Here is a 22,834-nt window from a genome sequence, read left to right on the forward strand (position 1 = left end):
AACCCCTGATTGAACCTGCCTCCACTGCACACTCAGGCAGTGCATTCCAGATCCTAACCACTTGCACATGATGTTTTCCTTGTGTTGTCTTTGTTTCTTTTGCCAATCACCTTGAATTGGTTTCCTCTGGTTCTTTCCCCTTCTACATATTTAAGCAGTCTCTCCTATCTACTCTCTCCAGACCCATCTATCAAAGCTCTCCACCATTCTCCAATCTATTCACATAGAGGTCCCTCATCCTTGGTAACACTCTCGTAAATCTTCTTTGTATGTTCTCTGCCTGTATGTCCTTCCTAAAGTACAATGCCCTGAACTAGTCACTGTATTCACTCGAGGCCGAGTCTGTGCTTTGTCACAATTCACCATGATAACTTTCTTGCTTCTCTCCTCAACACTATTTATAAAGTCCCGATTCCCATATGCCTTGTTTGGTCAACCTGCCCAGCTACCTTCAGTAATTTGTACACATACACCCCAAATCCCTCTGCCACTCCATGCGCTTTGGAGTCGTATCTGTTATTTTTACACTGCCTTTCCTTGTTTTATGACTGCTTCCTTGTTTTATCATTGATGGTACTTTGTCGTCAATTAACTTCTGAGGTTGACCTTCTGTATGAGTTAATTCTTGACAGAGTTCCATGCCAGACTATCTTTTTTTAAATTTGTTGATCCACCAGAGGACCTTCCATTGATTAATTCGTCTGATGAGTATGGGCTTTCTGCCATTAACAAAGATGGAAAGAAGTGGGTGGGGCTGAGCACTTTCCCTGAAGGCATCATGTGTAAGTGTTGCAATGTGATGGCAAGCATCTATTTATTATGAACCAGTGTCTTTGTTGTTAGGAAGTGCAGAGACGCCACGGCAAGCTGGCTTCACCCAAAATCAAGAGAAGCTATTTAGAGCAGACCAAGCCCCATTGCTTTTGAAGATTCCCCTCGTGATTCTCTGGAGCCCAATGACGGTGATGAAATGCCACTGATGTAACGGTTTTTGAGCTTGAGTGACTTCTACTTTTAGAGTAATTTTTGGCGATGTCATTACGTCAGGTAACTTCGAATGTGTAGAAGCTGGCCGTCCTGACCAGCGACAATCACCTCTTGCCGAATTTCATCTAACCTTAACCAATGTACTTTTTGATTCTGAAAGAACTGCGGATGCTGTAAATCAGAAAAGAAAACAGAGGTTGCTGGAGAAGTTCAGCAGATCTGGCAGCGTCTGTGAAGAGAAATCAGAGTTAACTCTGGTTTCTCTTCACAAATGCTGCCAGACCTGCTGAGCTTTTCCAGCAACTTCTGTTTTTGTTTGTAATATTCGATTCCTTCCTCCACTGTGAGTCTATTCAACTTCCCATTAAGTGCATCTCTGTTACTCACACCAACCAGTCCCTTGGCAGCCAGTCTAACCACTCTGCGGATACAGAAGATTCTCCTGAATTCCCTCTTACATTTGCTAGTGACAGTTCCAGAAGATATAGGCTGCTCTCTCATTTAGAGTTTAACCTGAGGGTCACCACGTTTCAGGCAAGGAGCGAGGTTGAGAAGGTGGAGCCTTCGTGGTGATCTCAGCTGGCAAGTGGATTGAAGCCACATCACTCTGCAATGCATACCAACCATGCAGCCAATTGAGCTAACCGACCCCCTCATTATGTTTCTTCGCTGCAGTCTCTGCCATGTGGAAACACGCTCCAAGGATAATGTCCTCTACAAGCTGTGCAGCCACGTAGTAATCTGGAAGGGCCCTTGCAGGCTGAGCACATGCCAGCACTTTTGCATGTGTATGCAAAAAAAAAATGCCCATGCATGTCAAGAAAGGAAAATGAGAAGGAATATTGGTGCTGATGTCTCTGTGTAAAATAGGGAGCAGCACAACTCAGTGTGGGGGTTGGGGAGGTGGTTTGAGTATGTCAGGAAACTCTTAGGGCCCTCAAGTCAAATGCGCTCTCTGGCACAGTTCCCTTTGGTCAGACATTAGAGTGGTACTGTGAATAGGGCAGCACTGGCCCCAATCAACCCAGTGTTAGTTGCGGCTTATTGCTCATCCCTAATTACCCAGTTAGCAGTCACATTGGAGTTATGCCTAAGCCAAACTAGGTAAAGACAGCAGATTCAAAAACAGAAATTGCTGGAATAGTTCCGCAGATCTGGCAGCATCTGTGGAGAGAAATCGGAGTTAATATTTCGGGTCGAGTGACCCTTCCTCAGAATTGGACAGCAGATTTCCTTCCCTAAAGGGCAATAGTGAATCAGATGGGTTTTGTTTACAATAATCAGCAGTGGTTACGTATTTGCTTTTTTTTTGTTAATTGGCCTGCTATTATACACCTCTGGAGCAGGTGGGACTTGAACCTGGGCATCCTGCTTCAGAGGTAGAGTCACTACCACTGCACCAATGGGTCCCTAGGCTGGTGTTTTTTCTTCTCCCCAGTTTTCTGTTGAATTCAAATTTCACCATCTGCCATGGTAGGATTTGAACTTATGCCCCAAGAATACTAAGCTGGGTTATGAGTTTATTGAAATTATCAGTACTGTCTCCCCCAGTAGCACCGTTGCCTCTGGTGTCACGTGATCATGGGGTTCCAGCTCCACTCTGTGCAGTAAAATCAGTGCTGCCACCTCGTAAGATATGGAGGGAGTTCACAGCTGTCATTTTTAGGATGAGGTATTATACTCGGGTCAACTTCTACCCGCTCCAGTGGATGTAAAAGATCCCTTGGTGCATTTTCTCCCCAGTGTCCTGGGCAATGTTTATCCCTCAACCCAACCTTCTTGAAAGAGATTTCCCATTGTCAGTTGGCTCGTTGTGAAACCTTGCTGTGAATGGTAGTTGATTTGATTTCTGCCTCAAGGAATTCTGAGGGGATAATGAGACATTTCAGCAGATTCTTGGGGTTTTGATGCTGAAAACCCTTCCTTGTTTGGAATCCACTTTTTTGAAAGAAAAACATAATTAGTGCATTTTGCCTCAAAATTCATCACTTTTTTTTTATATTTTTCTTTGAACTCTCAATACTTCAGAATTCAAAATTCTGGGGGGTTTTGGTGAGGTATTTGGGGACATTGCTCATTGGGTTGGTGACTGGAGGGCATCCAATTGAAACCATTGCTTGAAATAACAAAAGGGAAGTAGGGAGAATGTTTTATATGCAAGAGGTTGTTGGGATGGATAGTGTCTGATCACCAATAGTGGGAGGAAGGTGGAATCCACAATAGATTTCAAACAGAAAAGAGGTTGATATTTGACTCCGACTTGTTGCAAAGACTCCGGACTGTGACCTGAGACATGGCATTAGATGGAGATTGTCTTCATGGAACTAGCAGAGGGCTAGTAGACTGAGTGATCTCTCCACAACGATTCTAAATCTCAACCCAACTGCAATCTAAATCACAGTTTCACCAGATTTGTTCCCAGGTTGGCAGGACTGTCCTACGAGGAGAGAATGGGTAAACTGGGACTGTTCTAGAATATCGAAGGACAACAGGTGATTTCATTCAAATTTACAAAATACTTAAAGGGATAGACAGAGTAGATGCTGACGAGATTTTCCCCCTGGTTGGGGAATTAGAAGCAGAGGCACGATGTAAAAATTAGGGTAATGCCTGGGGATTAGTGGCCTACTGGTAGTATTGCTAGACTATTAATCCAGAGACTTTGGGAAACAGGATTCAAATCCCCCCTGTGCCAAATGTTGGAATTTAAATTTGACAAAATAACTCTGGAATTAAGAAACTAATGGTGGTCATAAAAACATTGTCCCTTGTCAGAAAAAACTCATTTGGTTTATTAATGTCCTTTAGGGAAAAGAACTACCATCCTTGTCTGGTCTGAACTATGTGTATCCAGACCAACTGCAAATATGCCGCCCGGGCAGTTAGGGATAGCCAGTCAGTGTTGGCTTCACCACATCTCTGCATCCTATGAATGAATAAAAACAAAATTTACAACTGAGTTGAAACATTACTCAGAAGGTTGTAATCTTTTGGAATTCTCTCTTACAGGGCTAAGGAAGCTCAATCTTTGCATATGTTTAAGGCAGAGATTGAAAAGTGGACTACAGGCTTTTGGTGAGGAAAAGGCATTAAGATGTTCAATCGGCCATGATCGTATTGAATGGCCTACTTCAGTGCTAGCCCATTTGGAGTTGAGTTGTGACATTTGATTTGCCAAGTGCCAAGACTTGGAGTCTGGCCTTGACCTGGACTTGGCCTAAAGTTGCCCCGTGAGTCAGCAGTTTGTGTCTGTTACAGGGATGAGGCTGTTTGACCATTCCCATATTTAAATATTTGCTCTGCTTTGTCCCATGTTGATGAAGATTTAGCTTTTCTTTTCCAGTAGAGGTGCACAGACATTTGAGCTGTCGTCATGTTTTCTTGTGTGTTTAGTACAATACCAGCTTCCATCTGTACAGTCTGTCTCGGTTAATTTGCAGGTGCTTCTGAGGCAGCTGATAAATGTGCTCCTGATTTACTTAAGAGACAGAAATGGTCTCTGATTACCTTCGTTGGCCTCTAACATGGCTTGAATACAGCCTGAAACAGCTCATTCTAAGGTAAAAGATTCACTGAAGCTGTGTTCTCTTTTTAGAATTGCATGGCTGTTGGAGCACACAGCAATGTTTATAGTTCATCATATCAGCCACTTTCTGCCCCGTTTTAACCGGACCCAGTTGCTAACAACAGGTTTAACATTGGGACTCTTCCCTCTGTGAGAAACACAGGTGAAAGGCAGAAGGATCAGTGAGTCTGAGGGGTGTGTGACAGAAGAGGATTCAGTTGGGTTTTAGATAGTCAGTTGGGTTTTATAAATTAATGGCTACTGGATGACAATCTGGAGTTTCCAAATTAGTGACTAGATGAGAGGAACTGTAACTTTATAAATTATAATACGGTACACAGTGCATCAAGGCTTGATATCATTATAACTTCTCTACTTTTCAATTTGATTCCTCTAAAAGTACACCCTAGTTTTGGTTTGCTATTTTATGACCAGACTGACTTGTGTGATAAGTTCACGTAATTTCATGTATTTTTATTGCCCGTGCTCCTCAACGTATTTCGATTCTTATCTTCCAAGTAACATGCTCCCTTATTTTTCTAAACAAAATGCAATACTTCACATTTATTTGCCAGTTAAATGCCCATTCTGCAATGTTTATCACAGATCTAGAAACATTTGTTTGTGGTGCTCCTGCATGATGTTGACCATATCTGCTAAATGTGTGTGTTCTTTAGGGGACTTAAATATGTGAAAGTAGGTACCTTCTGATCTAATAAGCCTTGTAGAGTAAACAGGATGTGTTTATTGCATCTCTGCAACTAGTTCCAGGTTACAAGACCAAGGTCTGCATAACTACAAAGACTTGCTTAGGATCTTGTGGGAGACAGTGACTTTACTCCCACGCCCCACCAAGTCCTCATCACATTGGGTGGCGTTTATTCATTTCGAACAAATATTAACCTTTTCACATCCTTCCAGCCCATAGACAACACCCCTTGGTGTTGCGTAAGCCCAGTTCCCAAGTTTGGTGTGGCCTTTATATTTAGAAATAGGTTTTGATTGTTCATAAAGTTGTGAGCGACAGTGGCCTGGCACTGATTCTATTAGACCCCACTTCACAGCTTTTCTGCCACTCTGAATCACTGTCCTATTTTACACACCAGAGATCCTTGCAATTCTCGGGTGTTTTGGCAGTTCAGATTCAAAGAATGCTTCTAAATAGGGGGAAGAGTAAAATTCAGGCCCGTCAATTTAAGATAGTCACTAAGAAATCAAGTAAGCAATTCAGAATTCGCACTGCAAGTAAGGCTGGCGCTCCAGTGTAGTATTGAGGGAGTGCTGCATTGTTGGAGCTGCCGTCTTTTGAATAAGATGTTAAATCCTGCATGTATTGTTCTAAATGATTACATGGCATTAGTCATAGAGATGTACAGCACAGAAACACATCTCCAACTCGTCATGCAGACCAAATATCCTGAATTAATCTGGTCCTGTTTGCCAGCATTTGGTCCATATCCCTCTAAACCCTTCCTGTTCATGTACCCATCCAAATGCCTTTTAAATGTTATCATTGTACCAGTCTTCACCACTTCCTCTGGCAGTTCATTCCATGCAAACACCACCCTCTGCATGAAAAAGTTGTCCGTTAGATCCCTTTTAAATCTTACCCCTCTCACCTTAAAACTATGCTGTCTAGTTTTGGACTCCCCTACCTTGAGGAAAAGATCTTGACCATTCACCCTATCCATTCCCCTCATGATTTTATAAACATCTACAAGGTCACCCTTCAGCTTCCAATGCTCCAGGGAAAATAGCCCCAGCCTGTTCTGTAGCTCAAACCCTCCAGCCCTGGCAACATCCTTGTAAATCTTTTCTGAACCCTTTCAAGTTTCACAATGTCTTTCTTAAAGCAGGGAGACCAGAATTGAGCGCTGTATTCCAAATTACTTCAAAGAAAAGTAGTTCTCCCTTGTGTCCTGGTCAATATTTACCCTCTGATCAATATCTCAAAAATCAGACTGTCTAATCATAATCACATTGTTCTGGGTGCCTACACTGCATAAATTAGCTGCTATATTTTCTACATTGCATCCACTTCAAAAAGTGAACACTTTATTGGCTATCAAATGTTTTGAGATGTGAAGAGCAGAATATTGTTTCCTTTCGTTCTGAGTCAGTGATTTGTAAAATATCAGCTTAGTATCCTGGCTTGTGTACTCCCTGCCCCTGTTTGTACAGTCCAAGCATCTCATCGATTTTGTTTTAAAAACCACATTCTCAACTTATGCTGCCGCCTTCCTGCAGTCCTTTTGAAAATTGCAACTTTTGTGATATTGTCCTCTCCTGAATGTGACTGTGCTGTGCGTTAGGTCATGAAGGCAGATCCTTTGTCCCTGGTAGCTGAGTCCCTGTTCCAGGTTGCTGCTACAGAATCTGCTCATGTTTATCCTGGAGGTGCCAAGAGATTCTAGGTGTGGCTTTGTTACCTGTTGCCTCTTCGGTACGTATCTCCGAGAGAGGGAGAAAAAAAATCAAACACACTTCTGTTTGGAGACAAAACCTATCTTTTCTCTCATTGTTTATCTATAAATATTGTCAGGAGAACCTTCGTAGGGCTGCTGGCTAGGGACGGCCTAGGCAACCTGACATTGCAGTAAATAAGACTAAATTTAATGTGCATATATTTAAAAAAAAGTAGTTTGACAGCTTCCTCTTCCAGATGATTCCTTTTCCTGTAGCGCACTCTATTCACCACAACACTGTGGACGTCTCAAAACTGTTGGCGCCTCCACCGTGGAAGTGGAATTTGCGAGTAGAGGTTTTCAGGCACAACAAAAAAATTTTGTGCGAGCCGGGATCTGTGTAAGAGGGGCATAACCTGACTCTCAACCTGGAAGAGCCAAACTCTCACAATGACCTCCAGTCCATTGGCTGTTGGCTTTGGTGTCGTTTCTGCTCAGCCTGTTGTCCCATTTGGAGCTGAACTCTCCTAACTGGTGCCACGGGAGTTAACCAGAGTGTCAGGGTCATCACATTACTCCTTCAGGTACTGTGAACCATGAGTTCTTAAAAATGATTTTTCTTTTAACTCCTCCTGTTTACTATAGCCAAAATGTCGTTTGTTAAAATCATGGAATCCTTACAGTGCAGAAACAGGCCATTCGGCCCATCAAGTCTATATGGAGTCTCCAAAGAGCATCCCACCCAGACCCACTCCCCTACCCTATCCCCGTAAACCCTGCTATTCCCATGGCTAACCCACCTAGCCTGTATGGCCCTGGTCACTGTGGCAATTGAGCATGGCCAGTATACCTAACCTGCACATCTTTGGACTGTGGGAGAAAACTGGAGCACCCAGAGGAAACCCACACAGACACGGGGAGAACGTGCAAACCTCCACATGGCATGGTGGCTCACTGGTTAGCAGCCTCACAGCCCAGGGCATCCGGGTTTGATTCTGGCCTTAGATGATTGTCTGTGTGGAGTTTGCACACTCCCCATGTCTGTGTGGGTTTTCTCCCACAGTCCAAAACTTAGGTGGATTGGCCATGCTAAATTGACCACAGTGTCCAGGGATGTGCAAGCTAGGTGGATTAGCCATGGGAAATGCAGGGCTACAGGGATAGAGTGGTGGGTCTGGGTAGGATGCTGTTCAAAGGGTTGGTGTGGACTCGATGGGCTGACTGGCCTGCTTCCATACTGTAGGAATTCATGATTCTATGATCCACACAGACAGTCGCTCGAGGCTGGAATCGAACCCTGGTGCTGTGAGGCAGCAGTGCTAACCACTGAGCCACTGTGCTGCCTTCTCGTTTGTCAGTTTGGGATTTAGACAGTACATCTGGGAGATGGTAAAAGGAAAAAAAATAAAAATGCACTTATAAAGCAACTTCCATGTTCTCATGCAGCCCAGAGCTGTTACAGACAGTGAAGTGCAGCCTTTCCTGTCATGATGTAATTACTGCTGACATTGTGTGCTTGGTAAGCTGCTAAGAAAAGGGGCCAAATACTCTGTTTTTATTTAGATATGGCATTAGTAGGAGCTCCCCAGCCTGCCCTACGAGTAGTGTCATGGTATCCTTTCCGGCTGAGATGGTTAGATGGGCCTGGATTTAATGTCCCCCAAAAAGAGATGTGACTGACAGTGCTGATCTTACTGAGCAAGATCTCTGTGTTCAAGTCTCTGCAATGGGATTGGAACCTGCCACACCTGTGCTTCCAAGGCAAGAAATCTTCGTGCTAACATGAATTGTAAATCTACTGTTGGATCAGCTGTCCATACCTGTTGTGTGTATTGTGACAAAAGCCCCCACGTTTTGTGCCTTCCTCATGCTCTGTGCCAGGCATGAAATTTTGCAAGATGTCAGTCAAGTTGCGCATGGACTAATTAATGATCAGGCATCATTCCAGATGCACGCCTGAAAATTTGAACTTGGCTGCCGGAGCATCGTCCTAGTTTGCCTCCTGAAGCAACAAGCGGTTGGGGTCTGTCATGCATTGCCTGGAAGCGTGGTGGAGGCAGATTCGGTTGAGGCATTCAGTAATAATCATGTAATGTGCAAGGGTTACAGTGAAATGGCAGGAGATTGGAACTAAGTCAGCATGCTCATTTGGAGAGCTGGTGCAGACAAGATGGGCCGAGTAGTCTCCTTGTGTACTGTAACACTTCTGTGATTCTGTGCTTATATGGTACTTTGATTTAAAGAGTTGTGGCTTTGGAAACAAAGAATGGAGGGTTGGTTAGGATAGAAGCTATTCTTCTGTGTCCAGGCAGCGGAACTGGGAGGTGTGAAACCAAGGAAGAGACCAGACCACCGCTGCCTCCGCACTTTGTGATATGCTGCCTCTTTGTCAGACCTTCTTTAGATGCAAAGCTGGTTCCTCATGAGTGCTGACAGTCTCCACTTCTTAACCACCTGCCTTCCTCCTTTCCACGGCCTTGTCTGACATCGAATCGTAGGGGAGCTACAGCTTCCTCTGTAAGCACTGGCAAGATAGGTCCCCATTGACAATTTTACCAACTTCGAGGTCAGGTCCCTAGCAAATTCAGTGCACTGTGAGTGAGTGAGCCTGTTTTTAGATGTGGGCAGAGTCGAGGCGATTGGTGAACAGGGCCTCACCGTGCCAGGGTCGGTGGGTCCACTTTGGGCAAGTGAGAGGGGTAGGTGGCCACAAAAGTTCCCAAATTCCCATCTGGCTGATTGGGAATCCAGATGCGAGTGTGTTTCGATTATTGAGTGTATAACATTCTTGGATGGGATATGGTGAATGTTTAGTCATATATAAGTGTGAAATGTCTGTACTGCATGTCTACACATTAAATACGCTCATCTGGTGGCTGTATGTCAGGGTTATGTACATGCATGTGAGCGATGGTTTGTACCCAGAGGGGCTGCATGTGCTGTGGCGATGAGGTGTCAGCATTTGTCTGTCAGTTTCGGGGAGTGGGGTTGGGAGCGTGCGTCTGTTGGTGTTGAGGGTGCTGTGCCAGTGTGTGGGTCAGGTTCTTATCACATGGGCATACGTGGGATGAGTCACCAGCCTCCGTTGGACTATAGAGATCTAAAATGCAAGAGTTTCAGCACCAGAGATACTGAACTGAACATAGAGGTGGACAGTGTTCTGGAGATGCAAATGAGTGCCCTGGTGCCAGGCAAGATATGGGGTTGAGCATTTTGCATGGTCTGGTTCACCCCAAGAGAGTGGCCAGTGTAGATTTTAGCGGTTTTGAGCCAGAGTCTCAACATTTCTCCCCAGTGCAATATGAACGGAGCCTTCGCCACTGCAAAGCCAGTGGACTCAATTCCAGCGGCATAACCTCCTGAAGCCTGGCATGGAAGAGAGTGGTGTAGGGTTTGCCCAAGTTGGCCCTTTGTCCGTGGATGGTAGGATATACCTTGTGGGAGGTGGTAAGTGTTGCAAGCAGTAAATGGTTACGCTGAAGACAGAAATGATCAATGTGAGGAACAAAGATTTGCATTTACGTAGCGCCTTTTACGATCCTGGGTCTCCTTGATGTGCTTTATTGTACTTTTTAAAATGCAATCACTGTTGAAATGCACAAAATGCGGCAGCCAGCATGCATACAGCAAGCTTCCACAAGCAGCAGTGCAATGATAATGTTTTTGTTTCACAATGTTGATTGTGGATAGTTATTGACCAGGGCGCTGGGGATAACTCCAAGGTAGTGCCATGAGGTCTTTCACATCCACCCAAGAGGGACCTTGGTTTAATGCCTCATTTGAAAGACAGTGAGCACTCCCTCTCTACTGCACTGCGCCTTGATAGCCCAAAGGCAGCATGAGTCGGAAAGGAATCCTGCTGTGAAGATGAAAATTACCTCAAGCATAATTACAAAATGATGAGATTACAATGTCTAAGGCGAACCAGTCATCAGCTGGGAAACCCTTCAGTTTGAGGTGCTGCCTGATGTTGCTGAGTTCCACATCTTGGTTGCTAATGAAAGTTCCAGATGCCCACAGTTATCACAGTTCTGGATCTTCTATTCGAAGTGTTTATCCATATTTTACACCACTGTCAACATTTTCCAGCTTCCTCATACAGATGTAGTTGAACCCAATTGCGAACAGTTTTAGGGATGCGGTACCACCTGTCCACGTGTAACTGTGACTAGCAAATGACTATTGTATAAGGCATAGAATCTCTACAGTGTGGGAGTAGGCCAGTCAGCCCATCGAGTCAACACCAGCCCCCTGAAGAGCATCTCACCCAGACCCACCCCCACTACCTTATCCCTGTAAACCTGCACATCCCTGGACATTACGCGCAAGATAGCGCGGCCAGTCACCTAACCTGCCCATGTTTGGACTGTGTGAGGAAAGTGGAGCACCTGGAGGAAACCCATACAGACTCGGGGAGAATGTGCAAACTACACACAGACAGTTGCCTGAGAATGGAACCGAACCCGGGTCCCTGGCACTGTGAGGCAGCGGTGCTACCCACTGAGCCACTGTGCCACTGTGCCATCTTGTTAGCGAGCCCAATTATGTCTTCGCCGAAGATTCAGTTTTTGGCAGGAGGGTTTGGGATTTGTGGCATGAGAGCATTTCCCCGCTGAAATGGGAAGTACAACAGAGTGACTGCCGGAGGGAATGAGGGGGATTGCAGGGGTACATTGGGAGAGGTGAGGAAGTTGTCTCATTTCTCTCTCTCACCCTGCCCCCTTCCCCCACCCGTCACTCAGCGATACAGCCTCTGCTGTTTCCTCTCTCACTCAGCTTATTTTGAGTAACTGTTCTGTGTAAACAGTTCGAGTTGACACGTGACTGTGTGCGGTGTACCTTTCTGTTTCTCTTGTGGCTTATTTACCGGACTTGGTGTCAAGCTGTTAGCTTTTTTAAATGAAATCTGCACAAACATCTAACCAACCGCGTGCTATTCTATTCTTTCTCAGAATTGAGTGTCTGCCTGTGTTTTTTCCCCCTTTTTTTGCTTGTTCTGGCTGTTCCACAAGCTACCAGCCCTCACTGGCACCTCGCCCTGACTGGCTGCTGCTCATCCTGTTAGTCCAGACAGTGTGCATTGGCAGGCTTATTACCCAGGGAGGCAGAACAACCGACCCGAATTGAACCCTCACCTGATATCTACACACAGTGCGACCTTTACCAGCAGGGCTTAAACCTAGTGCAGCACCTGACTACTGCTTGGGCTGTGATCAGAACACACCAGGACTGGAGCTTGGGGCAGTCTGATTTACTCGATAAGCTCATTCCCCATTTCTGAAGAGTGTGAACTCTCTTTCAATTATTATTGCACGGATGTGGATGCTACTGGCAAGACCGGCATTTGTTACCGGTCTCTGACTGCCCTTGAGAAGGTGGTGGCGAGCTGTCTTCTTGAACCATTGCAGTTCTTGTTGTGTAGGGACACCTGCAGTGCTGTTAGGGAGGCACCTCTGTTGTGACAGTGAAGGAATAGCAATACAATTGTCAGAATGGTGTGTGGCTTGGAGGAGAGTTTACATGGGAACACCGCCACCTATATCCGCTGCCCTTGTCCTTCTAGATGGTAGAGGTCGCAGGTTTTGGAAGGTGCTGTCAACAGAACCTTGGTGAATTACATGTGGTACACATTGCTGCCACTGTGCAAAAGTGGTGGAGAGTGTGAATGTCGAAGGTGATAGGTGGGGTGTCAGTCAAGTGGGCTGCTTTGTTCTGAATGGTGTCGAACTTCTTGAGTGTTGTTGACTGTTGGTGTGTGGAGCAGAATACCTTTCTGCTAAGTGTGTACTCAGAGCAGTGACATGCAGCCCCTAGCTGTCTACCTTGAACAGGCTGACTGCAACTATAAAGACAGGCTTGCATTTCAGTGATGCCTTCTGTATCCCAAATGTCCTATTGGACTTTAGTGTGGCTTTGGTTGTAAATTGGGAAACAGCAAGTAAGCATAGGAGTCCCACAAAGAGCAATGAATGCGAATAGATCATTGGTTTTACTGTGGTGTTGGTTGGGCGATAAATATTGACCGGGAGATTGGGAGGAATCTCCTTGTTTATTCTTGGAGGGGACAGAGTGGGCCTTGTTTTAATGTCTCATCTGATGTTGCAGTCTCTCTGTCTCTCTCACTGTCACACTCTCACACTCTCACACACACACTTGCACATGCTCGCACATTCTCGCTCACATCTGTACGCACACTCATTTTGTGGGTGAAGCATCTTCCATTGTGGTGGTAAGCAAAGTTGACCATCCACGTGTAGTTTCTGCCGAGGTAATTTAGCTAATCACGACAGTTCCCTTGCATCCATCACCAACCCATTCCCCCACCCTGCCAGGATCTTTAAGAAAACTAATTGGTTTTGCAGAATCGAATAGTCAGTTGGTGTTCACTGATCATAGTCATGTAAGGATATGTAGTTGCTAGAGCTGGTGAAACAACTGGAGTCTATGCCCACAGTTGTAAAATGATGTGTTAGTCCCAGGTTTGCAAATAATATTTCTTTTTTGCTCTCTAGGTTTGGCTGCATCAACCAGGTCTCCCCAACAGAAAGGGTGGACGAATGCTCCTAAGCTTGGCCCCGTGGAGGTAGGTGAGCAGCCCTTCTCCTCTCTTGTCCTTTCTCCTTGTTCATTTAGCCAAGAATGGCACCCATTGCCCATGCCGGACTTGGGATGTGCCTCCACGTACCCATTTGTACTCCACCTTGGTTCCAAGTGGTAAAAGGAGCTTTATTGCCTCACTTTTCTCCAGGAAATAGCTGGACCATAGCACATGCTCCTTGGCCCACCAAGCTGGGGGGAGTTTGACAAGCTACTGGGCAGAATATTGGGGTTATGGAAAACATAGGAAAGTTCCTAACCCAGCATGGGAGAGGTGTTACAGTTTCAGAACCTCAGTAAGGGAACTGATGGGAGCTTTGAATGGTTGATTAGAGGGGCCCAGCTCTTGCTCCCCGGACCTTTTCCTGGTGTGACCCTTATTTTAATATCTCTGACGTTGTGGCGTGCTGGAGTGAGAATTTGAGATGGTGCGAAAGTGTCTGTTTGGAGGGTGGTTTTGTATCTACTAATTCATGGAATTTATTTTGCAGTAGCAATTGGACCTCAGAAAGCTGTCCGTTTGCGCAGTCCCATCAAAAAAAGAAATGCACCCATTTATAGGGGCCTCAGGGATATCAGAAATCAGCCCGAGCTTCATGGTAGCTGTTTATAGAAGTTGTGGGTTAACCCTGTCTGCCTGAAACCAGATTTCAATTTCTTTTATCTGAACATTTAGAATCTTTGAGGAGAGGAATCTACAGCCAAATTGTTGGTAGCGCATTAACTTTGTCTTGGTTCTCTGCTTTGTGAACACTGCACATTGAGAGGGGAGGCAAATGTATCTGACAAACCAGCTACTGCACGTGCCTTTTCAGGTTCATATCATCCCTGAAAAAGTGAGAAGTTAGAGAAAAGCACCACGTTTTAATTTCAGGTGACCACTCCAGTTGAAGCTGCAAAGTTATGAATGGGGTTGAAAGATTTGCATTTATATAGGTCCTTTCTCAACCTCAGGACATCCCAAATGTCGCACGGCCGTTGTTGTAAAATCGAAAAATCTAGTCTACTATTTTCCACACGGCATGGTGTTGGTTGAAGGACGTGTCAGAACGCTAGGGAGAATAGCCTTACTCTTTTGTCCAAAAGTACGTGGAAAAGTTCACCCACGAGTGCATGGGGTCTTAGTTCAACACCTCAACTAGAGATTGGCATCCCTGACAGCACTTCCTCAATATCAGCTTAAATTCTGTACTTGAGTCTCAGTAGTGGAACATGAATCTGTGACCTTCTGACTAAGGTGAGTTGAAATCCACGTGGCCACACCCAACACCACTGACAGCCCAGACTTGTGTTGGAAAGCCAAAATACCATAGAAGGAATCTTCTGAACTATTCCATCTAGAAGGACAAGGGCACAGATGCATGGGAACGTCACCTGCAAGTGCCCCTCCAAGCCACACACTATCCGGACTTGGAACTATATTGACCGTTCTTTCACTGTTGCTGGGTCAAAATCCTGGAATCCTCTCCCTAACAGCACTGTAAGTGTAAAACCACACAGACTGCAGCAATTCAACAAAGTGGTTCACCATTGCCCTCTCAAAGACTGTTAGGGATGGGCATAAATGCTGTTGACCCAGCCAGTGATGCCCTACGAAGGAACTTTTAAAACCAGAGAGGACGAGGGAAGGAAGTAATTTGTCAGTTTGAGATCCTTCGAATCTTTGAGCTGGTAATCTGGTTTACTGTTGGATACTATCTGTGAAACCAAGTTCAGTTGTTCTCCCTGCAGAACTTGCTGAGCAATGCTTTTGAGCACATTTAATTTTTAAAATGTTTAAAAATTGTTTGGTAGGAATTATTGTTTGTGCTGAGCCATGATCTGTCATGTAATGTTTCTCTGCTTTCTCAAAGTTGTCAGAAGTTGGAAGACAATGTGTGCCAATGAGAGCCGCTCACTTCTGATTTCCCAAATCTTGGAAGATTCACACTTTGTGTGTGTATATTGGTTGAGTTTGGAGCCACTTTTTGATCAACTTGGTTACTGCTTCAGCACACACTTCTAACATTTACAATTGAAACTGCCTTTCCTGGCATTTGAGTATTTCTGTAAACATTCACCTGTCATGGTGCAGTTGCAAACCTCCCACCAATGATGGTGCTAATTTATTTTCTATACCTGCCTCCCATCTGCTGTGCTCTTTGTTTCCTCCATTTTGGATTCATTCATAATTTATTTATTGCATATATATAATTCCAAGTGAGATAAGACAATAAGATGAACTTTATTGTTTTATTTTCTGGCTTTATATTCTGTATTTTGGTTCATTTCCTGTGTTTTAAGATGGCACTGGAGAGTGGTGACACTAAACAACACTTTTCACTGTATTTTGTAATAAATACATGTGACAATAAATCAAATCAAATCAAATCAAATCAAATCAATTCTAAAAATGACCATCGGTCTCAATAAGTGTCTGTTTAGACCCTGCTGAGTGCCAAAAATCAAAAGATCAACTCCATACAGTGATTTTTAACGTTACTGCATCAAAAACATAGGAAATGTTTCAAATTAAAAAGACATTCTTGATGTTGATGATAAACTCTAACCCCTTTGGCACCCACTGGCCATAATGGCCTCCAGTGGATTGTATCTCTTTGTACTCTCTTGTGTGCACTAACTGATTGACAGCTCCGAAAGGGGCGATTCCCCAGCTCTTTGTTGTTCAGTCTCGTTTCTTGGTCCGCTGCTTACCCCTTCCTCGCTGAGTTGTAGCTTTATAGGGAACAAGCTGAATCCTGAATTCTTTGCTGGATACTGTTGGACTTTCAAAGGCTGGAGATGACCCAGAAGTTCAGGGAGGGATAGTGCACAATGACTAAGTCTCACAGGGATTTGTGACTTTGATTCGGGTCTTTTTGGTGCTGTGAACCTGCTTGAAGATGTTCAAATGTGAAAATAGTCAGTGGAGGCAACATCCTGTTTGAGGACCATGGGGAGCAGTTTTCATCACATTTCACTGATGCTTAGTGCCGCTCCCAGGGAATCATTTGGCAGAATAATCGCGTATCTCTCGGACTGCATCCTGCGAGGACTTTACTGACTATGTTATTGAGTGCAAATTGGGTATCTGAACAGCAGTCTCAGTGTGTACTTTCAAGCTATGTTCCCTGCACTTGGTACTTATGTGACATTGTAATTGTAATTGTAAGTGATACCTGGCACCTGACTGCTTGTCAGTTTGTTAGTAGGCTCTCCTGTACACACTCTCAGTATTTCCATTGGGAGGTTAATCTAATCTCCTGTACATGTTCCCATCACTGGCACTGCACTCAGCTACATCAGTTCCCTGGGTCCCAACCCACTTTTCCCTCGACCCCTCTCTCTCCCCTTTCCCTTGCCCACACTCCCTTTCCCTCGACCCCTCTCTCTCTCTCTCTGTCCTTGCCCATGACTCCTAACTCTCTCTGCTTCCCCTCGGTCCCTACCCCTCTACTTTCCCTTGACCCCTCACCCTGTTATCTCCTAAGTTATGAGCCCTCTCAAAAGTCCATGTCTTTGATTGGGATTTCAGCTATGTTCTATGTTCACCGTCACTGGGTCAAAATCCTGGACCTCCCTAACAGCACAGTCGCTCCAACCCAAGGACTGCAGTGGTTCACCACCATCTCCTCCAGGGCAGTTAGGGATAGGCAATAAATGTTGGCCCAGCCAGCAACACCCAAAACTCATGAATAGTTTTTTGCAAAAAGCTGCCCCTGCTGCTGTGGCCCATTTCCTTGAATTTTGTTTTGCAGGGATGAGACCCCTGGATCGTCAGTGCTCAATAGCCTGAGGTGAATCCACAGCAGCATTGGTTGACCTGTTAAATTTATGCTGCACCTCCTTTGTGATTTGTACAAGAACAAGTATTGAGGTGTGGAGGGAGCTTTTAAGGGGAAACTACATTAGAAGGAGAAAGGAATAGGTAAGGGTGAGAGGGCATAAATACCAGTATGATCAGGTTGGGCCAATTGGCCTGTTTCCGTGTGCTGTGAAGTGCCACGGAGGGTTTTACACAGTAACTGACAGCAGAGCAGGGAAATCCCCTCCGTATGCAGTAGGATCTTTGGTTATGTGGCTGGGTCAAACCACAGGGTAAGAAAATATGAAGTCCCCCTTCAGGGCACGCAAAACTAAAATTGGCCTGGTGATATTTGAGTTTTCATGACTAAGTGTTGCAGTGCAACCCCAGCTCACCCACGTGCTGACATCTTCATCTCGAGCCCCATGGCTTTGCTTCAGGTGAGGGACACAACGTCAGGGTGACACTCCTGTTGCTCTGAGAACCTCTGATGTAACTCCCAACCTTGCAGCAGACTCCCATCAGTACTGGCAATGGGGAATGTTGTCCTGGATTTTGTGTCCAGTTGTATAGAGTGGGGCTGGAGCCCATGACTTTCTGTCTCTGGAGGAGCATGCTGCCCACAGAGCTGACACTCGATCACCCTGCACCTGCCCTCCCCAGGCTAAATTGTTGGACCTTGTCTGCTGGCTCAGCTGAGATAAGGCTTGATCTGCACGATTGCACTGTGGACCATGTCCCGTGATTCCAGGCCCAACAGGCCGTGTAGGCCAAACGTGGGAGGAGAGACCAGACCACTCCCCCTGGCTGCATTGATTTTCTTTCTGCGAAAGAAGTAAATATTTGAAAGCAGGAGAACAGGAGTTGGCCGGCTGTTTGTTGTCCCAAACGCCCTCGCGTTTGACCCGTCGTTTGCTTTGAGTGTCGCTTGTTTGTCAGGCCAGGGGTCCGGCTCCAAGCATGCTCAGTGGGAGTCACCAGGCTGCGCGGCTGTCCTACAGAGCCCAGCAGCCGCACAGGATGAGGCTGAGAGAGAGCGCCGATGCGTGACTGCAGCTCACTGCATGACTGGCTGACAGAGGAAGTGCAGGTTTGCAGATGAGTCTTGCGTATTGTGTGACAGTGGAGTTGTGTTGCAATTCCCACCAACATATCTGTAACCATCTCCCTTCCACCCCACTTCATTATGATGTGGCTGATAATTTTCAGCCAGTCACTATGATGCAAATAACAGCTTGTTCGGGACTGTGGTACAGCCAAGCGCTGAAAACCCTTTAAACGTTATTATTAAAGTGGAGTCTTTAATTCTTTATTCCATAATGGAGCGCAGCAATCAGGCAGCACTGCTAAGTACAATCCAATATACTACATAAATAAGAGAGATTGTTGGGGGCGGGGGTGCGGTGAAGAGACCGAGAGAATGGCATTGCCCTGTCACTGTGTTTTTTTTTAATGTAAACCAGGAAGTTGAGACTGAACTTCTGTCTTCTGTACAACATAGTCAGACACAGGCATACTGCCTCAGGTTATTTACCAGCAGGGTCAGTCTTTGCCCTCAGTCACGTATAGAGCAAAAAGACCGTTCTCCCTCCCTTAGCCTCGGTAAGGAGGCTGTAGTTAGTCTCCCCCTCTCCTGCCTCGTTCTCTGGGATATGGCGAATCTATCCCTTAAGTCTTTCACAAACTCTTCAATCCTTCATCCTCTGTTTTCTGCACTACAATGTTCCTCAGTTTCTCCACATCGTGACCATTTCAAGCCTTGCATTTTCCTAGTTCACTTTCTACTCCCCCACATGCAAATCTTTCCAGCTGTATTCAGGTTAATGGACCTATACCTTGCTGGTTATGTCCACTACTTCAGTCGGTCCCTTTCTGTTGCACCTCTTTCAACAGGAACAGCAAGTGAGCTCCATGGGAAAGTATGCTGTGAAGATGGCATACCAAGGATTTCGAGGATTGAGATAGGTTAAGTGAATTGGCAAAAATCTGACAGATGGAATATAATGGAATAAAATGTGAAGTTCTCTTTGGCAGGAAGAATGGAAAAGCAAAGTATTGCTTAAGCAGAGAATTCCAAAGTGCAGGAGGATCTGAGTGTTCTAGTATGTGAGCCACTGAAAGATAGTTCACAGGTACAGCATATAATGAGATGCTATCCGTTATGATGAGAGGGACTGAACATAAAAGAAAGATGTTATGTGTCATTTATACATTGCAATCGTGAGATTACATCTTGAATGCTGAGTCCAGTTTTGCTTCCTCTTCCTTATAAATCATGTGAATGTGTTTGAGGTGGATCAGACAGGCTTGTGGGACTGAAACCTAAAATGAGCATGTTACCTTTTGAGGAAAGGGTTGGACAGACTGTGTTCCGACTGGAGTTTGAAAGAGTGAGGGATGACTAAATTGAAGTGTATAAGACCCTGAATGGTCTCAAGAAGGTGAAGGAGTAAGGATGGTGGATCAGTCCAGAAATAGGGGGCACTGTTTTAAGATTAAGAACTGCCCTTTTAGAACAGGAATGCAGATAATTGTTTTCTGAGTGTTGTGACTATGGAGCTCTCGGCTTTAGAACGTGTTGGAGGTGGTGTCTTTGAATATTTTTACACAGGTGGTCCGCTGTTGCCTAAGAGTCTAAGTGGCACAGCAGACTTGAGGGGCTGAAAGGCCTACTTCTATTATTGATTCATAGGTTCATATATAGATTCTTCCCATACTTTTGAATGGCCATCCTAAGACTATTCATGCTGTTGGAGTCACTCGGCTGGGAGAAATGTGTGCTTTGTACTGCCATCCCCTCTGTATTATGCTTTGTGTAGACTCCAGAGCCCCAAACCCCAAGTGTAGCTCTCCCAGTATCAACTCAGTTCATCCCCATCTAGTTTTATTTCCCCTACCCGACTCCCTGATACCACATAGACTGATAATGGAACTGACAACTGAGGGCTGTATTGCAGGGTGGGGTTGAGAGAGAGACATACAGATTCACCATACATCTTTGCACGCTGTCTCATTGGTTCTCTTCTCACTCGTCTCTCTCACAGGTTCTCCTTGTGCACTCCCTCTGTCCAGCACACTTTTCTTACTCTCTCTTTTCGCTGTCTTGTGCTCTCGCTCTTGCGCGTGCTTTCCAAGTGGCATTGTCTCTGTAGTTTACGCACATTCTCTCTAGTGTGCCATCGCTGTCTTGCTCCTGTACACTCTTGCTGTCATTCCCTATCCTGTAAATAACCCGAACAGCTGGCCATATCTGAATTGTCCAGCCCATGGTTTCCCCTCAAAACATGATTAATAGCTGCCCCTCTCCAAGCTTTTAAATAAAAGAAAAATCACATTGTATCAGAGATAGTGGGAGCTGCCGATGCTGGAGAATTTGAGATAACAGGGTGTAGAGGTGGATGAACACAGCAAGCCAAGCAGCATCAGAGGAGCAGGAAAGCTGACATTTTGGGTCTGGACCGTTCTGAAGAAGGCTCCAGACCCGAAATGTCAGCTTTTCTGCTCCTCTGATGCTGCTTGGCCTGCTGTGTTCATCTAGCTCTACACCTTGCTATCTCAAAATCAAATGGCACATTTTCTTTTAAACTTTTCATTTCTGCACTATTTCTCTTTGCATTTTAAGATAACAGCTCATTGTTATTTTAAGCCGTTTCTCAATGCTGTCTGTCAGGCAGATGCTGTGTCAAAGTATTGTGAAGTTTAACCCCATCCCAAACCATGTTTATCCCTCGATCAACGTCACTAAGACAGTTGAGCTAGTCATTGTCTCGTTGCTATTTGTGGGACAGTGCAGTTCACAAGTTAGCTGCTATGTTGCAACAATGTTTACACGTCATAAAGGATTTCCGTGGCTGTAAAGTGTCTTTAGGAAGTTCTGATGGTGTGAAAGGCACTATAGAAATGTAATTCATTCATCCTTTTATATCTAGCTTATTTGATTTTTTTTTCAGATACCCCTTCCATGAAACACTTTGGGACATTTTACTAAATCCAAAGTGCTAAATCAATGCAAGCTGTTCTAATGCCTTCAGATATTTCGCCCTTCAGCTCTGGAATTTCCACTCTAAATCTCTCTTCCCTCCATAACTCCCCTTCGAACTTTAAGAGGTTGCTTAAAGCTGCCAGCTTGCATGTCTGAATAACTCCTTCGATGGCTTCATGTAGGATAATATCCAGTCACGCTCCTGTGAAAGCATCTTGGAATGTTTTGCTCTGTTAAAGAAGCTATGTAAATGAACTCAAAGATTGACAGGATGGATGCTGGGAGTTTCCCCAGCTGGATTTCTAGAACCGTGCTTCCCATAACCTTTTCTCTGTGTCACGTCTGGTTTTGCAAGACCCCCGAGTGAAAATCTGGTTGGGGGAGAGGTGAGGCTTCACTTTTTGGATGGTTGCATATAAATTCTTGACTGGGAGTCGAAGGGTTCTGGCGAGGGAGCACATGTTGAGTTGGTTTGAGAGTTGATGAGAAGGCAGGCTTTTTGTAAAGGGATTGAACACTTACCTATTGACAGGCTTTTTCAGCTGTAGCCGTTGCAGCTCAGAACAACTCATTTGACCAAGTCTGTCAATAGTAATTAAAGAAGTGACACAGGCTATTAGTCTAGTCTGTCACCACCATTACTGTTTCTGAGCTTGCAACCCCACAATCCTGTCTTCTGATGGATGTGACCCACGTTTTGGGAAGCCATCTGCTGGAAGCAGGGGATATAGTCATGGGCTAAGGGGACAGCAATAAGAAAGTTATTCTCTCATGATGGTGGGAAAGTCTTGTTAGTCTTTAAACTTCTCCGTACAGGAGGTCTGTGGCTGCTCAGTCATGACGTATGTGCAGGACTAAGAACAACAGATTTTTGTCGAAAAAAGAAATTGAAGAAATTTGCAGAGAAAATACAATTGAGAGAGATGATCAGGTGTTACTTTATTGTGTGGCACAGCAGGTTGTAATCCCTCTCCTGCCCTTTTTTTTAATATAAAAATGCTACTTGGGAGAGGGTGGCTTGTCAACATCAGTAGTAATGGAGCAACAGGGCTTTTCAGTGTCTTGTGCATCGGCAGTGTGTCTTAATTGACTCATTGCATATTTGGGGTTGGGACATGCTGCCGTAACAAAGTTATAATTTTTAGTGGAATCTATTTTCCTAGACATGATTGCAGTTCTTGTTGAAGCCTGATTGTGAAATGGACTGCGTGTTGTGCAACAGGGGGGAAAAGATACTGCAGATGCTGGAAACCTGTGAGCAAAACAAAGAAGGTTGGTAATTTTCCAGCCAGTCATGGTCCTTTACAAGAAGGAAAGCACAAAAGTTTAAGACATGACCCTCCACTGGAGTTCAGTGATGTTGTTGACTTGCTTTTTATGGGTCAGGGCAGACCCAGATGGAAATAAAAACGGACACAGAGCTTACAAAGTGGCTGGATTATGTACAGGAGAGTGCTTGTCATGGGAGCCATTGCGTCTCTGTCTCTAACTGGGACTAATTGGAAATCTTCAGG

At 45.0% G+C, this 22,834-nt stretch overlaps 1 protein-coding gene across 7 annotated transcripts in view; it reads left to right on the forward strand.

Annotated features, from left to right (window-relative positions):
* The first annotated feature begins 7,245 nt into the window (after positions 1-7,245).
* LOC109931632 (RAC-beta serine/threonine-protein kinase) overlaps positions 7,246-22,834 on the forward strand; it is a 64,154-nt gene continuing 48,565 nt past the window's right edge. For 3 of the 7 annotated variants that reach the window (XM_048618257.1, XM_020530879.2, XM_048618260.1), the window contains exons 1-2: positions 7,248-7,541; positions 13,470-13,544. The gene's annotated coding sequence lies outside the window, so the exon portion shown is untranslated. Of the gene's footprint in view, positions 7,542-13,469; positions 13,545-22,834 lie in introns of all 7 variants that reach the window. The other 4 variants (XM_048618258.1, XM_020530878.2, XM_048618261.1 and 1 more) reach the window with 2 other exon arrangements.

This window comes from Rhincodon typus, chromosome 39 (genome assembly GCF_021869965.1).
Source record: "Rhincodon typus isolate 14 chromosome 39, sRhiTyp1.1, whole genome shotgun sequence".
In the NCBI taxonomy this organism is placed as follows: Eukaryota; Metazoa; Chordata; class Chondrichthyes; order Orectolobiformes; family Rhincodontidae; genus Rhincodon; species Rhincodon typus.